This window comes from Pseudophryne corroboree, chromosome 6 (genome assembly GCF_028390025.1).
Source record: "Pseudophryne corroboree isolate aPseCor3 chromosome 6, aPseCor3.hap2, whole genome shotgun sequence".
NCBI lineage: Eukaryota > Metazoa > Chordata > Amphibia > Anura > Myobatrachidae > Pseudophryne > Pseudophryne corroboree.
Genome location: NC_086449.1, coordinates 687,448,552 through 687,462,398, shown reverse-complemented (window position 1 = coordinate 687,462,398; position 13,847 = coordinate 687,448,552). Strand labels below are relative to the sequence as shown.

Here is a 13,847-nt window from a genome sequence, read left to right as displayed (position 1 = left end):
ACAATTGTAACAACCAATCTGTCATATATTTGTTGGAATGAGACTGTGGAAAGCAATATGTCAGAAAAACGAAAAGACCTTTGAAAATGAGGATACAAGAACATATCCGAAACATACAGAACAAGGTGGAATCTCATGCTGTCTCAAAACATTTTAACATAACACACAAGTCTAATCCGGAATCACTAACTTTTAAAGCCATCACATTGGTCAAACTGGGAGAAAGAGGAGGCGACTTAGCCAATAAACTTTCATGAAGAGAGATGTTCTGGATATTCCAGTTACGGACTCTACACCCGATGGGGTTTAATGAGAACTACGAAATTGCTCCATTTAAATGAAAGAACATGACACTGAAGAGCGAACAGTATTCCCCATTTTACACCCCGCATATCCTACCCCACTTTCCCTACCACCACCACACACTCATGTTCCCATCCTGCACTATATCACTGTATTGGTAGTCATTGACACTGTTATGGTCAATTAACCACCACTTAGTTCACTGTAGCGGGCAACACAGGCATGGTTAAAAAAGAAAATATTCTACAGTCAAACCACACTGGAAAGGCCCAATCTCGACCGAACTTGGAAGCAAAGCAGTGTTGGGCCGGATCAGTACCAGCAAGGGAGACCACCTGGGAAGATCAGGTGCTGTAAACTAAACTTGTAATACCGAATATGCTGTCTGTGCATAATAGATAACACAAATAATTAATATATCATTACACATAGAAGCAACATTATGACAAAGCTATACAATAGTGCACATATTCACTTTAATACATAAAAGCACCATTACAACATAGGCTATACAATAGTGCACGTATTCACTTTAATATTTAATATCACTGATATATTAAAAATGTTAATTGTCATGGCACTATCACAATCCTCTTTAAATCTCCATTTTCTTTTATCTTTATATATTTGTATACATTTTTATATATTTTTATATATATTTCTTTACATATTTATATATTTATATTTATATTTTTATATAGATATTTTTCCATGCATGTTTATTTATATACTTATTTTTACATATCTCTACATTCAATTACCAGTATTTACATTTTTCTAAATAGACCTAATACTATATTGGTTCCATATATACATGGTTTTTGACAAAATGTTACTAATATTAATCATAGCGATTGCAATATTAGCACTACTGTATATGAGAATTTACAATGTGTTTTCCTTTTCCCACTAACCACCATGGAAATTGCCCCTGGACATGTGAAAAGGTCCTATATCATGAGTGCCACAAGCTACTAGAAAATGGCCGCCACCATAAACCATATAGAGAAACCTAGTGAAAGATGGCCACCACATCAGGAGACATATACACAGCAGAAGCTAAGGCTCTACTTTGAATGAGACCATAAGAGAAGGCATGCACATGCACGGCAACGATCCGGAAGTGGGCAGAAGTGACGTGCTCCGGACTTTCAATGCACCCGGACACCGGAAGTGTGGCGAAAGTGCCACCAATACACAGAAACTGAACTTTTAAAGATGTTCTGTACATTATTTTAAGCTCCAAAACTCTCGTTTTTCATGTGGTTTGCTATAGCATCTGCCCACAGGGAGGAAGTTATATTTATATTTGAAGTTTATTACATAGTAAAATAGACCTTTATTAAACAGGATATGATGTCATAATTGAGTTAAGAGCAGTGCAGGTATAAATATGAGCCCAGTCCAACTGTGCCTTTACTACTTGATGAATTCTGTATGATGGGGCAGCATTTGACCTCTGACTCAGATAAGCACTTTGACTTTTTGCACTTTGTCATTTTTTTATATATGTGAAATTACCTTGTATCCCATTTTTAGAAAAAGATTGTGAATTCTTAATAAATGTTTTAATTGTTTTAAGTATTTTTTATTTATTTATAGACACCAGTGGTCGCTACCCCCATCCTTTTCCTTCCTAAATTCATTTAATTTAGGGATTTACCATCCCAGTATTACTTGGGGGATCAGCAGACACCCTAAATATCGGGAGTGTCAAAGCAGAACAGCCATATATGTTGGGCTGCAGAGTCTTTATCTTAATTTTCATTTGTGGGACAGTTTTTTCCGTTTTTTTTGTGATTTTTATTGGTAACAATAATTACTGTAGCCTGGGAAATAATTTAGCATTATAATTACATTAAGAAATTCAGATTGAACAACAAAGAGAATTGATTGGTGTCAAAAAAATATATAATGAGAAAAAACCTAATAGTGAACCCCTCCCACCTTGCGACTTAGATGATTTGTTCTGGGGAAAAGAGAGACTCCTCACTAAAGAAGTAAAAACGTGGTGGGATATAAAGGGCCTAGAACACTATATATCAGTTGATAAAATACCAAGAGGTCTGAGAATTTCCAAACAACCCACATTTGGCAATCTTGATACAACCTTTTTAGAAAAATGGGATAAAGTGTTGCACAACTGTTCTACTGATCTGATGAAACTCCTAGTTGAGGAGAAGAAAAAATGTCTATCAGAATTGGAGAACAGTATCAAAAACAAAGAGGCAGAACTGGAACCCTTTAAAGGCAAAGAAGATTACAACATCAATGAGAAAGTCCTCATCAAAAAACTAGAATGCATTGAAGAAGAGGTCACTAAAGGCAAAGAGAAAAATTTTCTCAGGGACAAATACGATTATGAACAAGGACGAATCAAGAATTGGAGTAGATTTGGAGCAACAGGACAACCAAACGACAGAACAGTTAAATCATATTGGAAAACAGTACCCATAAAAGGAAAACCAAGACAGAATTCAGATGTGACAACTCCATCCTCAAACACAGGGACATCAAACAGATTCACAGCTCTACAGAGATTGGGATCAAATACCGACCAAGTTTTTTTTACCCCAATGATTAGGAACAAGGCCAAAAGAAATAATGAGGAATACACTGAAAGAAGATTACAGACCAGCATCGCCACTAAAAAGATGCTACACAGAAGAAGAGTAAATTGGGGCAGCAGGAGGGAGAGAGATCAAGAAAAGAACACTAACAACGGATCTAAGAGAAAAAGGGATATTCATTCTATCAAAACATATATTGACGAAACCAGAGGTATCCTTACTCAACAATGGCCTCACTTTTGCTACCATGGGAGGTGTTAACAAATTTGAAACATTCATTGACTTAAATACATTTTTAAGGAAATTAACTCTCAAAAGACATTATCTTAGGAAGGAAGATGCCATCATAAGCAATTATGAGAATCAGTCGAAATCAGGTCTGAAACTCGTATCGAAATACTACCCGTTAGATTACAAAGGGAGCAATCTTAAAGTCTGTTATGAACTGACTGGACCTTTGTGAAACCTAATAGTAGAAAATAAAGGAGAAGAACGTCACAAACCAAGAAAGTGAAGCACTTAAAAACCTACTAAAGAACAACGGCATATTCATAAAACAAGCTGACAAAGGGGGGTGGGCCTGGTCATAATGGATCGCGACAAATACACCAAAGAAGCCTTAAGATTATTGGGGAATGAAACCTCATACGAAAAATTAATAGGCAATCTGAAATATGTATTTGTTGAAGAATTACGAATACTATTATTACACGGTTTATGTACAGACACTATCACTAAAAGTTAATTTCAATATTTAATGAGATTAGACCCCACTACCCCTATATTTCACTTTCTACCAAAAATTCACAAAAATCAGTCCAACCCACCAGGAAGACCAATAGTGGCAGGTATTGACTGACTTACCTCGAAACTATCTGAATATGCCGATGTTTTTCTAAAAACCTATGTGAAATAATTACCATCTTATTTAAAAGATACCATCTCTGTATTAAACGTATTGAAAGACCTTGAATGGAAAGACACGTACATGTGGGTGACTAAAGCCAAAACTTTGGAAAAATTCAAAACTGCTGGAATATAAACATAGAGAAAATAAAAAGATTGTACGGCGTTCATTACAAAATACAACTGGCAAGAGGCGTCCATTGGCAATTCACTCAATGACCATCGGGGAATTTTACTAATGGACCCGATTCTCAAAGAACTTTTACCTCCATGCCCTGAAATTATTTTCAGAAAATCATGGAATCTAAAGGACATTTTGGCCCAAAGTATGTTAACTAATGCACAAGAGGAGAGTCGTTTACTACCTAAATGCACAGGATCACACAAATGTGGCAGATGCAACATATGCAAGTTCCTACATCTGATTAGGAAGACCTTCACGGACTCAGTAAAAAAGGAGTATAAAATAAAGACTTTATCAATTGTAACACCCAATCTGTCATATATTTGTTGGAATGAGACTGTGGAAAGCAATATGTCGGAAAAATGAAAAGACCATTGAAAATGAGGTTACAAGAAGATATCCGAAACATACAGAACAAGGTGGAATTTCATGCTGTCTCAAAACATTTTAACATAACACACAAGTCTAATCCGGAATCACTAACTTTTAAAGCCATCAAATTGGTCAAACTGGGAGAAAGAGGAGGTGACTTAGCCAATAAACTTTCATGAAGAGAGATGTTCTGGATATTCCAGTTACGGACTCTACACCCGATGGGGTTTAATGAGAACTACGAAATTGCTCCGTTTTTATGAAAGAACATGACACTGAAGAGCGAACAGTATTCCCCATTTTCCACCCCGCATATCCTACCCCACTTTCCCTACCACCACCACCACACACTCATGTTCCCATCCTGCACTATATCACTGTATTGGTAGTCATTGACACTGTTATGGTCAATTAACCACCACTTAGTTCACTGTAGCGGGCAACACAGGCATGGTTAAAAAAGAAAATATTCTACAGTCAAACCACACTGGAAAGGCCCAATCTTGACCAAACTTGGAAGCAAAGCAGTGTTGGGCCTGATCAGTACCAGCAAGGGAGACCACCTGGGAAGATCAGGTGCTGTAAACTAAACTTGTAATACCGAATATGCTGTCTGTGCATACTAGATAACACAAATAATTAATATATCAATACACATAGAAGCACAATTATGACAAAGCTATACAATAGTGCACATATTCACTTTAATACATAAAAGCAACATTACATCAAATGCTATACAATAGTGCACGTATTCACTTTAATATTTAATATCACTGATATATTAAAAATGTTAATTGTCATGGCACTATCACAATCCTCTTTAAATCTCCATTTTCTTTTATCTTTATATATTTGTATAAATTTTTATATATTTTTATATATATTTCTTTACATATTTATATATTTATATTTATATTTTTATATAGATATTTTTCCTTGCATGTTTATTTATATACTCATTTTTACATATCTCTACATTCAATTACCAGTATATACATTTTTCTAAATAGACCTAATACTATATTGGTTCCATATATACATGGTTTTTGACAAAATGTTACTAATATTAATCATAGCGATTGCAATATTAGCACTACTGTATATGAGAATTTACAATGTGTTTTCCTTTTCCCACTAACCACCATGGAAATGGCTCCTGGACATGTGAAAAGGTCCTATATCATGAGTGCCACAAGCTACTAGAAAATGGCCGCCACCATAAACCATATAGAGAAACCTAATGAAAGATGGCCGCCACATTAGGAGACATATACAAAGCAGAAGCTAAGGCTCTACTTTGACTGAGACCATAAGAGAAGGCATGCACATGCACGGCAACGGTCCGGAAGTGGGGAAGAAGTGACGTGCTCCGGACTTTCAATGCACCCGGACACCGGAAGTGTTGCGAAAGTGCCACCAATACACAGAAACTGAACTTTTAAAGATGTTCTGTACATTATTTAAAGCTCCAAAACTCTCGTTTTTCATGTGGTTTGCTATAGCATCTGCCCACAGGGAGGAAGTTATATTTATATTTGATATTTATTACATAGTAAAATAGACCTTTATTAAACAGGATATGATGTCATAATTGAGTTAAGAGCAGTGCAGGTATAAATATGAGCCCAGTCCCACTCTGCCTTTACTACTTGATGAATTCTGTATGATGGGGCAGCATTTGACCTCTGACTCAGATAAGCACTTTGACTTTTTGCACTTTATGTCATTTTTTTATATATGTGAAATTACCTTGTATCCCATTTTTAGAAAAAGATTGTGAATTCTTAATAAATGTTTTAATTGTTTTAAGTATTTTTTATTTATTTATAGACACCAGTGGTCGCTACCCCCATCCTTTTCCTTCCTAAATTCATTTAATTTAGGGATTTACCATCCCAGTATTACTTGGGGGATCAGCAGACACCCTAAATATTGGGAGTGTCAAAGCAGAACAGCCATATATGTTGGGTTGCAGAGTCTTTATCTTAATTTTCATTTGTGGGACAGTTTTTTCCGGTTTTTTTTTTTTGTGATTTTAATTGGTAACAATAATTACTGTAGCCTGGGAAATAATTTAGCATTATAATTACATTAAGAAATTCAGATTGAACAACAAAGATAATTGATTGGTGTCAAAAACATATATATAATGAGAAAAAACCTAATAGTGAACCCCTCCCACCTTGCGACTTAGATGATTTGTTCTGGGGAATAGAGAGACTCCTCACTAAAGAAGTAAAAACGTGGTGGGATATAAAGGGCCTAGAACACTATATATCAGTTGATAAAATACCAAGAGGTCTGAGAATTTCCAAACAACCCACATTTGGCAATCTTGATACAACCTTTTTAGAAAAATGGGATAAAGTGTTGCACAACTGTTCTATTGATCTGATGAAACTCCTAGTTGAGGAGAAGAAAAAATGTCTATCAGAATTTGAGAACAGTATAAAAAAAAAGAAGCAGAACTGGAACCATTTAAAGGCAAAGAAGATTACAACATCAATGAGAAAGTCCTCATCAAAAAACTAGAACGCTTTGAAGAAGAGGTCACTAAAGGCAAAGAGAAAAATTTTCTCAGGGACAAATACGATTATGAACAAGGACGAATCAAGAATTGGAGTAGATTTGGAGCAACAGGACAACCAAACGACAGAACAGTTAAATCATATTGGAAAACAGTACCCATAAAAGGAAAACCAAGACAGAATTCAGATGTGACAACTCCATCCTCAAACACAGGGACATCAAACAGTTTCACAGCCCTACAGAGATTGGGATCAAATACCGACCAAGTTTTTTTTACCCCAATGATTAGGAACAAGGCCAAAAGAAATAATGAGGAATACACTGAAAGAAGATTACAGACCAGCATCGCCACTTAATAGATGCTACACAGAAGAAGAGTAAATTGGGGCAGCAGGAGGGAGAGAGACCAAGAAAAGAACACTAACAACGGATCTAAGAGAAAAAGGGATATTCATTCTATCAAAACATATATTGACGAAACCAGAGGTATCCTTACTCAACAATGGCCTCACTTTTGCTACCATGGGAGGTGTTAACAAATTTGAAACATTCATTGACTTAAATAAATTTTTAAGGAAATTAACTCTCAAAAGACATTTTCATAGGAAGGAAGATGCCATCATCAGCAATTATGAGAATCAGTCGAAATCAGGTCTGAAACTCGTATCGAAATACTACCCATTAGATTCCAAAGGGAGCAATCTTAAAGTCTGTTATGAACTGACTGGACCTTTGTGAAACCTAACAGGAGAAAATAAAGGAGAAGAACATCACAAACCAAGAAAGTGAAGCACTTAAAAACCTACAAAAGAACAACGGCATATTCATAAAACAAGCTGACAAAGGGGGGTGGGCCTGGTCATAATGGATCGCGACAAATACACCAAAGAAGCCTTAAGATTATTGGGGAATGAAACCTCATACGAAAAATTAATAGGCAATCTGAAATATGCATTTGTTGAATAATTACGAATACTATTATTACACGGTTTATGTACAGACACTATCACTAAAAGTTAATTTCAATATTTAATGAGATTAGACCCCACTACCCCTATATTTCACTTTCTACCAAAAATTCACAAAAATCAGTCCAACCCACCAGGAAGACCAATAGTGGCAGGTATTGACTGACTTACCTCGAATCTATCTGAATATGACGATGTTTTTCTAAAAACCTATGTGAAATAATTACCATCTTATTTAAAAGATACCATCTCTGTATTAAACGTATTGAAAGACCTTGAATGGAAAGAGACGTACATGTGGGTGACTAAAGCCAAAACTTTGGAAAGATCAAAACTGCTGGAATATAAACATAGAGAAAATAAAAAGATTGTACGGCGTTCATTACAACATACAACCGGCAAGAGGCGTCCATTGGCAATTCACTCAATGACCATCGGGGAATTTTACTAATGGACCCGATTCTCAAAGAACTTTTACCTCCATGCCCTGAAATTATTTTCAGAAAATCATGGAATCTAAAGGACATTTTGGCCCCAAGTATGTTAACTAATGCACAAGTGGAGAGTCGTTTACTACCTAAATGCACAGGATCACACAAATGTGGCAGATGCAACATATGCAAGTTCCTACATCTGATTAGGAAGACCTTCACGGACTCAGTAAAAAAGGAGTATAAAATAAAGACTTTATCAATTGTAACACCCAATCTGTCATTTATTTATTGGAATGAGACTGTGGAAAGCAATATGTCGGAAAAATGAAAAGACCATTGAAAATGAGGTTACAAGAAGATATGCGAAACATACAGAACAAGGTGGAATCTCATGCTGTCTCAAAACATTTTAACATAACACACAAGTCTAATCCGGAATCACTAACTTTTAAAGCCATCAAATTGGTCAAACTGGGAGAAAGAGGAGGTGACTTAGCCAATAAACTTTCATGAAGAGAGATGTTCTGGATATTCCAGTTACGGACTCTACACCCGATGGGGTTTAATGAGAACTACGAAATTGCTCCGTTTTTATGAAAGAACATGACACTGAAGAGCGAACAGTATTCCCCATTTTCCACCCCGCATATCCTACCCCACTTTCCCTACCACCACCACACACTCATGTTCCCATCCTGCACTATATCACTGTATTGGTAGTCATTGACACTGTTATGGTCAATTAACCACCACTTAGTTCACTGTAGCGAGCAACACAGGCATGGTTAAAAAAGAAAATATTCTACAGTCAAACCACACTGGAAAGGCCCAATCTCGACCAAACTTGGAAGCAAAGCAGTGTTTGGCCTGATCAGTACCAGCAAGGGAGACCACCTGGGAAGATCAGGTGCTGTAAACTAAACTTGTAATACCGAATATGCTGTCTGTGCATACTAGATAACACAAATAATTAATATATCAATACACATAGAAGCACCATTATGACAAAGCTATACAATAGTGCACATATTCACTTTAATACATAAAAGCAACATTACAACAAATGCTATACAATAGTGCACGTATTCACTTTAATATTTAATATCACTGATATATTAAAAATGTTAATTGTCATGGCACTATCACAATCCTCTTTAAATCTCCATTTTCTTTTATCTTTATATATTTGTATAAATTTTTATATATTTTTATATATATTTCTTTACATATTTATATATTTATATTTATATTTTTATATAGATATTTTTCCATGCATGTTTATTTATATACTCATTTTTACATATCTCTACATTCAATTACCAGTATTTACATTTTTCTAACTAGACCTAATACTATATTGGTTCCATATATACATGTTTTTTGACAAAATGTTAATAATATTAATCATAACGATTGCAATATTAGCACTACTGTATATGAGAATTTACAATGTGTTTTCCTTTTCCCACTAACCACCATGGAAATGGCTCCTCGACATGTGAAAAGGTCCTATATCATGAGTGCCACAAGCTACTAGAAAATAGCCGCCACCATAAACCATATAGAGAAACCTAATGAAAGATGGCCGCCACATCAGAAGACATATACACAGCAGAAGCTAAGGCTCTACTTTGACTGAGACCATAAGAGAAGGCATGCACATGCACGGCAACGATCCGGAAGTGGGCAGAAGTGACGTGCTCCGGACTTTCAATGCACCCGGACACCGGAAGTGTGGCGAAAGTGCCACCAATACACAGAAACTGAACTTTTAAAGATGTTCTGTACATTATTTTAAGCTCCAAAACTCTCGTTTTTCATGTGGTTTGCTATAGCATCTGCCCACAGGGAGGAAGTTATATTTATATTTGAAGTTTATTACATAGTAAAATAGACCTTTATTAAACAGAATATGATGTCATAATTGAGTTAAGAGCAGTGCAGGTATAAATATGAGCCCAGTCCCACTCTGCCTTTACTACTTGATGAATTCTGTATGATGGGGCAGCATTTGACCTCTGACTCAGATAAGCACTTTGACTTTTTGCACTTTATGTCATTTTTTTATATATGTGAAATTACCTTGTATCCCATTTTTAGAAAAAGATTGTGAATTCTTAATAAATGTTTTAATTGTTTTAAGTATTTTTTATTAATTTATAGACACCAGTGGTCGCTACCCCCATCCTTTTCCTTCCTAAATTCATTTAATTTAGGGATTTACCATCCCAGTATTACTTGGGGGATCAGCAGACACCCTAAATATCGGGAGTGTCAAAGCAGAACAGCCATATATGTTGGGTTGCAGAGTCTTTATCTTAATTTTCATTTGTGGGACAGTTTTTTCCATTTTTTTGTGATTTTTATTGGTAACAATAATTACTGTAGCCTGGGAAATAATTTAGCATTATAATTACGTTAAGAAATTCAGATTGAACAACAAAGAGAATTGATTGATGTAAAAAAAATATATAATGAGAAAAAACCTAATAGTGAACCCCTCCCACCTTGCGACTTAGATGATTTGTTCTGGGGAATAGAGAGACTCCTCACTAAAGAAGTAAAAACATGGTGGGATATAAAGGGCCTAGAACACTATATATCAGTTGATAAAATACCAAGAGGTCTGAGAATTTCCAAACAACCCACATTTGGCAATCTTGATACAACCTTTTTAGAAAAATGGGATAAAGTGTTGCACAACTGTTCTATTGATCTGATGAAACTCCTAGTTGAGGAGAAGAAAAAATGTCTATCAGAATTTGAGAATAGTATAAAAAAAAAGAAGCAGAACTGGAACCATTTAAAGGCAAAGAAGATTACAACATCAATGAGAAAGTCCTCATCAAAAAAACTAGAACGCATTGAAGAAGAGGTCACTAAAGGCAAAGAGAAAATTTTTCTCAGGGACAAATACGATTATGAACAAGGACGAATCAAGAATTGGAGTAGATTTGGAGCAACAGGACAACCAAATGACAGAAAAGTTAAATCATATTGGAAAACAGTACCTATAAAAGGAAAACCAAGACATAATTCAGATGTGACAACTCCTCAAACACAGGGACATCAAACAGATTCACAGCCCTACAGAGATTGGGATCAAACACCGACCAAGTTTTTTTTACCCCAATGATTAGGAACAAGGCCAAAAGAAATAATGAGGAATACACTGAAAGAAGATTACAGACCAGCATCGCCACTAAAAAGATGCTACACAGAAGAAGAGTAAATTGGGGCAGCAGGAGGGAGAGAGATCAAGAAAAGAACACTAACAATGGATCTAAGAGAAAAAGGGATATTCATTCTATCAAAACATATATTGACGAAACCAGAGGTATCCTTACTCAACAAGGGCATCACTTTTGCTACTATGGGAGGTGTTAACAAATTTGAAACATTCATTGACTTAAATACATTTTTAAGGAAATTAACTCTCAAAAGACATTTTCTTAGGAAGGAAGATCATCATCAGCAATTATGAGAATCAGTCGAAATCAGGTCTGAAACTGGTATCGAAATACTACCGTTAGATTCCAAAGGGAGCAATCTTAAAGCCTGTTATGAACTGACTGGACCTTTGTGAAACCTAACAGGAGAAAATAAAGGAGAAGAACATCACAAACCAAGAAAGTGAAGCACTTAAAAACCTACAAAAGAACAACGGCATATTCATAAAACAAGCTGACAAAGGGGGGAGGGCCTGGTCATAATGGATCGCGACAAATACACCAAAGAAGCCTTAAGATTATTGGGGAATGAAACCTCATACGAAAAATTAATAGGCGATCTGAAATATGTATTTGTTGAAGAATTACGAATACTATTATTACACGGTTTATGTACAGACACTATCACTAAAAGTGAATTTCAATATTTAATGAGATTAGACCCCACTACCCCTATATTTCACTTTCTGCCAAAAATTCACAAAAATCAGTCCAACCCACCAGGAAGACCAATAGTGGCAGGTATTTACTGACTTACCTCGAATCTATCTGAATATGCCGATGTTTTTCTAAAAAACCTATGTGAAATAATTACCATCTTATTTAAAAGATACCATCTGTGTATTAAACGTATTGAAAGACCTTGAATGGAAAGACACGTACATGTGGGTGACTAAAGCCAAAACTTTGGAAAGATCAAAACTGCTGGAATATAAACATAGAGAAAATAAAAAGATTGTACGGCTTTCATTACAACATACAACCGGCAAGAGGCGTCCATTGGCAATTCACTCAAAGACCATTGGGGAATTTTACTAATGGACCCGATTCTCAAAGAACTTTTACCTCCACGCCCTGAAATTATTTTCAGAAAATCACGGAATCTAAAGGACATTTTGGCCCCAAGTATGTTAACTAATGCACAAGAGGAGAGTCGTTTACAACCTAAATGCACATATGCAAGTTCCTACATCTGGTAAGGAAGACCTTCACGGACTCAGAAAAAAAGGAGTATAAAATTAAAGACTTTATCAATTGTAACACCCAATCTGTCATATATTTGTTGGAATGAGACTGTGGAAAGCAATATGTCGGAAAAATGAAAAGACCATTGAAAATGAGGATACAAGAACATATCCGAAACATACAGAACAAGGTGGAATCTCATGCTGTCTCAAAACATTTTAACACAACACACAAGTCTAATCCGGAATCACTAACTTTTAAAGCCATCAAATTGGTCAAACTGGGAGAAAGAGGAGGCGACTTAGCCAATAAACTTTCATGAAGAGAGATGTTCTGGATATTCCAGTTACGGACTCTACACCCGATGGGGTTTAATGAGAACTACGAAATTGCTCTGTTTTTATGAAAGAACATGACACTGAAGAGCGAACAGTATTCCCCATTTTTCACCCCACATATCCTACCCCACTTTCCCTACCACCACCACACACTCATGTTCCCATCCTGCACTATATCACTGTATTGGTAGTCATTGACACTGTTATGGTCAATTAACCACCACTTAGTTCACTGTAGCGGGCAACACAGGCATGGTTAAAAAAAGAAAATATTCTACAGTCAAACCACACTGGAAAGGCCCAATCTCGACCGAACTTGGAAGCAAAGCAGTGTTGGGCCTGATCAGTACCAGCAAGGCAGACCACCTGGGAAGATCAGGTGCTGTAAACTAAACTTGTAATACCGAATATGCTGTCTGTGCATACTAGATAACACAAATAATTAATATATCAATACACATAGAAGCACCATTATGACAAAGCTATACAATAGTGCACATATTCACTTTAATACATAAAAGCACCATTATAACAAATGCTATACAATAGTGCGCGTATTCACGTTAATATTTAATATCACTGATATATTAAAAATGTTAATTGTCATGGCACTATCACAATCCTCTTTAAATCTCTATTTTCTTTTATCTTTATATATTTGTATAAATTTTTATATATTTTTATATGTATTTCTTTACATATTAATATATTTATATTTATATTTTTATATAGATATTTTTCCTTGCATGTTTATTTATATACTTATTTTTACATATCTCTACATTCAATTACCAGTATTTACATTTTTCTAAATAGACCTAATAC

The 13,847-nt window shown here is 35.5% G+C and overlaps 4 pseudogenes; all 4 read left to right on the top strand.

Annotated features, from left to right (window-relative positions):
• The first annotated feature begins 544 nt into the window (after positions 1-544).
• On the top strand, positions 545-663 carry LOC134938573 (5S ribosomal RNA; annotated as a pseudogene).
• A 4,141-nt stretch (positions 664-4,804) lies between these two features.
• On the top strand, positions 4,805-4,923 carry LOC134937320 (5S ribosomal RNA; annotated as a pseudogene).
• Positions 4,924-9,069: 4,146 nt separating this feature from the next.
• LOC134937462 (5S ribosomal RNA) lies at positions 9,070-9,188 on the top strand (annotated as a pseudogene).
• Positions 9,189-13,294: 4,106 nt separating this feature from the next.
• Positions 13,295-13,413, top strand: LOC134939143 (5S ribosomal RNA; annotated as a pseudogene).
• The last annotated feature ends 434 nt before the right edge of the window (positions 13,414-13,847 follow it).